Source organism: Denticeps clupeoides, chromosome 9 (genome assembly GCF_900700375.1).
Source record: "Denticeps clupeoides chromosome 9, fDenClu1.1, whole genome shotgun sequence".
Classification (NCBI taxonomy): domain Eukaryota; kingdom Metazoa; phylum Chordata; class Actinopteri; order Clupeiformes; family Denticipitidae; genus Denticeps; species Denticeps clupeoides.
In genome coordinates this window covers 11180376-11185749 of record NC_041715.1, presented here as the reverse complement: position 1 = coordinate 11185749, position 5374 = coordinate 11180376, and positions in this window count along the sequence as shown.

Here is a 5374-nt window from a genome sequence, read left to right as displayed (position 1 = left end):
GCAGGTCTAAGTATATGTGTTCATACACCTTATTAAACTAGAAGGCCAATAAACACAAAGCAAAAGTGGGAAAAAAAAGTCTCCACCAAGAGCAAAATATAGCAGCAGGATGGAGGCAGAGCCTGGTGGACCCTGGTGTATTTTGTTAGTTAGCTTGCATGCATTTTGCTCACCAGGTCTTGACTATGCCTAGTCTTGTTTTATGCTCATGTTAGTAAAAAAAAAAAATACTGTTTGTCATGGAAACATACCTTTCTTCTGTTTTTTTATTCTTTTTTTGTTTATCCACTCCAGGCCATCATTGTAGGCTAACCCATCACCCTTGGAGAGCAGTGGGCAGCCATAAAAGGGAAGCAGTGTGTGGGGATGGTAACTTGTGCAGTGGCAACTCAGGATCATATGGAAAAGTGAGCTGATAAAATAGAGACTCAAAACCTGATTATTACTCACACAGACCTTTTTAACTAAAAAAACTGAAACCAAAACCATGCAGAGAACTTGAAAACATGATCTTTTAATCTAACATGACAACTTAAGCTTTGCAAAAATAATATGCTTTGACAGAGAGATGGAATTGGAAGATGGAATTGTTTCTGAATTATCTGGTCATGCTTTCAACTTCAGAACACCAGTTGGCTGACTCAGGATATTTGGTGTTTCCCAGATAAGTCAGTTATAAGTTGTGGTCTGAAACTCAACAACCCACCCAACAGCTGCAGTAGTGGCAGAAGGGCTTTACTTGCGTGTGCTCTTTGTGTGAGGCAGAACACATTTAGCTTGAATTTCAGCATGAGGTCTATGATCAGGACAGAGTGCAAAAGGGAACTGGCCCAACCAGAATCACAGAGTTGCATTCCTTCCTATCACAAATGAAAATATGGCTTCCTATAATTAAATGTACCTCAATGTACCTTTGGCTTCAACAAAGACTTCAACAAATCAAGTGTTCACACAGTTTACTTAAAACAAACAAAACTAAATTTTAAATAATTGTGTTCCTAACTAAATGCCATGCAAATGGTCAGCCTGGCTCTTAATCAAGAGTACCATAAATTTGTCTTAAAGCCAAAGGACAGCATTAATGCAGCTTCAATAAAATTTGTACAGAAGCCCAACAAACCTTTAAATATGAGTGCATTTCTGGCAAATGTTAAGCAAATTAAAATGAATTATTATTACATAGCCATGTTAATGGGACCCTTTTCTCATCATCTGTATGGATTTTAGGAAAAACCAAACCAGCTGAATTCATGTGAGGTTACTGTCTGTGCCTCCTGCTTCAAGGCTAATAAAATATATTTGATATGGCACACCAGTCTTGAAATCCAGGCCTTGATCTCAGTTAGGAGTCATGCATGACTACAGCAAACAGAGTAAATGGAATTCACCAATTGGCCCCTTGTGACTTAATTTATTTATTCACAGGCTAAATGCCACTCAACCCACTAAGAAAAATAATAATTCAGCTTTCAAACAAATCCATGGAACACTAGCTGCATGCAAATATCTGAAAGTGACAGAAATGCATATAATCAAAGTAAAACAATACATTCAGCTACAAAGCCAGGTTTGACTTTTTGGTATTTCCACATAAAACAGCCAAAAAATATTAACAATGCTATGGGAAGACAATTTGACAGAAAAAAAGAGAAATTAGAGAGAAATTGTTTTATCATACATACAATTTTATTGGTTTAACATGAATTTGCTGTTTTGAATGACTACAGGTTGGTAGTAGCCTAGTGAGTAACACATTCGCCTATGAAACAGAAGACCCAGGTTCAAAACCCACTTACTACCATTGTGACCCTGAGCAAGACACTTAACCCTGAGTGTCTCCAGGGGGGGACTGTCCCTGTAACTACTGATTGTAAGTTACAATAAGGGCGTCTAATAAATGCTCTAAATGTAAATGTAATACAACTCCACCACCATCACCAAACCGATATCTAACACTTATGAACATGCTGAAACTTCAGATTACCCTTGGCCATGTTAGATGCCTTCTGACTTCAACTCTGTCTAAACCTGACCTACAGATGCTCGATGAACATTTGAAACCAAGCTGATGGGAACAGGACACGAGAACCTGGGCTTTTTGAGCTTGAGGAGAACTTTGTGCATGCTGAGTGCAAGTCTGTGTAACAGAATGGATGAGAAACAGCACATGAACAAGGAACAACTCCCTAGAAAACTCACATTGAAAAAAAAAAAAGGAGTAAATCTTGGGAAGGAGTCATTCAGAGAGGGACCCCTTTCCAGAGCATGCAATGGGCATCACTGCATGGTTAACCTGGATTAACAAGAGTCAGAAGTCCATTATTTCTAAAGATTGTCCATGTCAATCATGCTCAAAGTCATGAATACATTCTCTGAACCTCTGGTCCTAGAAGAACTTAAGTAATTATTTGGAAACTGTTTGAGCTGAGATATCTGTTAGTGGAATCTCCTCAGGAAACACTACTGATTCCGTGCTTTTGAACAAGGTAATCAACAATCAACAATCACTTGTTCAAATGGTTCACCTACCACAGGCATTGGATATAAGCGCACAGGTGGAATCCCCTGATTAGGTTTCCCTCTGTTTGACACATGTGACAAGTCTTACAGAATTTCACAACATCAGATTTCATGCTTGGCCAGAAAAAAAATGCTTTAATATATTGCTATATGAAACCCCCAGGTAAGCAGACCAGGTATCTTAATAAACTAATGCCAGAACTTGTTGATGACAGGACACAGGGAGGATGATCTGATGAGCTACGTACCCATTTGCCTCATCCTCAATTATTGAATGAGGGTTCCACTTGTGAATAAGCACCCCTTCTTCCAATGAAAACAAATGTTTTGTTTTTTTCAGAGAAAGTCCAACATCTTTGTACATCTGGTTGCCTAGTGGTTAAGGAAGCGGCCCCGTAATCAGAAGGTTGCCATTTCGACTCCCAAGGGGCCTCTGAGCAAAGCACCGTCCCCACACGCTGCTCCCTGGGAGCCTGTCACGGCTGCCCACTGCTCACCAAGGGTGATGGTTAAAAGCAAAGGACACATTGTGTGCTGCACAATGACAATCACTTCACTTCACTTAAAGCAACAAAACTCATGCTAATGGCGGTCATGATTGTACTTGTAGCAAGGCAGAACAAAAGATAAACTCATGGACTGGGAACCACCTGCATCCCTCTGGATAGTCACTTGTTTTTTATCCTGTTTCCTGGCTGTAAGAGAGACATAACCAGTGAACAAAACCCGCTTCCCAGGTTTGGAAGGCCCGGACTGATTTTTCCATTTCAAAACAGCACAATCGACCACTACTTGAAACAAAAACCATCTCCATTCTCATTAGAAACAAGTCTGCGAGGAATTCCTCAGTGCAGACTCAGTTGTACCCCTTTGCACAAAGGTGTTATTATGGGAGACTCATGAGACTTTATGTTCAAACTAATCAGCAAGAAAAGCTACTTGCTTCACTTTGGATGGCTTCTGCTCATTTAAATATACAACCACTTGATCAGGTAAACAATTTTTTACATCTGCTAACACCCCCACAAGCAGAACACCAGCGGTCAAATACCTGTCTGGCATACCTGTATACGTTTGGGATGTTAAACATTGTAACGAATTAGCTCAAGAGGAAATATCTAGAATTAATTATAACTGGTTATAATTAACAATAAACATTTAGATTAGATTTTGGGATAAACTGTAGCAGAATTAATGTTACAATTACTTGATCTGTCCGTCCACGGAGCAGATAATATAATTATTTATCAATTCTGGGAACGATTATCCCCCCTCTTGCCAGGAAAGGTAGCTTTCCCACTAGCAGTAACTTAGCATGTAGCTTAAAAGGTCAACGTTCAGTGACTCAGCTGTGAGCAGCACACAGAAACAAACGATTGTGAATTTAAAGATTTTAATAAACACGGCTATAGCTAACATACAACAATTAGACAAACATATACATACAGGGTAAAGGAAAGTGATGAAAAGAGACTGGCAGTATTACACATCAATTAACCACAGCCTAATGAGAATCGTCAGAGAATTCTTATGTTCACCTTAAAAAGGGGTTTAAACGTGCATAGTTACTTGCATTGGTCCTTATTTCATGCAAAGAGTCCTGATGCTGTAGGGTCACGATCCTTGATCCGTAGGTCTGGCGTTAGAGGTTCTCCTTGAAGGTAAATATTGCCAAAGAGTAACAAAGTGTTGAAAGAAATGTCTCGGAAGGAAGAAGAGAAAATCTGAGCATTCGTGCCTGTGTGACGCTCCTTTTTGAATGTTTTCTGGCACGCCCATCATGTGGCCTGAATAGCCAATCACAAGTGTGACATTTTGGCGGGAGAAGTTCCCTTTGTCTGGGTTTACGACTGACCGGAATGTTTATGGCTGGTCCAGAGAGAGACTGTAGTTTGTTGCAGTTACAATTTCTACCTTATAGAAATTGTATGATGTATTTTGTGATCACATGGTATGGATCACTGTTCCAGTAGTAAAGAGAAGTTCCTTCTGACACCAAGAAAGGGACCTTTAGGAGGTAGGAAAGTAGAGATACACTTATACACTTAATTATAGGTAATTAAAGTTTACCTAATGCACAATAGAAAGTTGTAACTAGTATAATTCATACAAGGGAACGTACACACAACGCGTGCATATACGGGATCCACTTATAATCACATATTCCTAGCACAAGATACAGACAATATGTTTTAAGTGTGTGCGTGATTGTGTATTGCGAAGGTGGGGCCAGACAGGAGGTCTTTGGAATGCTTTGAAGCTTGGAGCCCCGATGAGCAGTTTGCAGACCCCGTCTGCTTCGCATCGTCTTGGTGACAGTGGGGGCAGACGGGACAATCAGGCTGAGGGTCCAGGTTGTAATTTGTATGTAAATGTCAAAGGTTAAAAGGTTCTTTGAAGATCAACCATCTATGATCCTACGCAGACGCTACATTTGTGACAGTGGGGGAAGACGGGACGATCAGAGTGAGGGTCCAGGGTTGTAATTGGTATGTAAATGTCAAAGGTTAAAAGGTTCTTTGAAGATCAACCATCTGTGATCCTACGCAGACGCTACAACATCTCAAGGGAGCCTCAGGGATAACCCGTAAGATCACATTTTTAACTTTATCATACAAGAATATTTCTTCCACCAGCATAGACACTACAGATTTCTGAGCTTTTCCTGAAAACTTACACTGAATGAGAATATCCCACATCTCCTTATTCCATCAGAAGTGGAGGACACCAGGTGCATCGGTGGAGAGATGCCAGCCTCTGGAAAGCTCTTTGGAGTTCCAGCTCATGCATTTTCACAGCAGTCTTTTTAATTCTAATTCCCTTTTTAGTTGGAATTCTCAATTTGCCAGCTCTT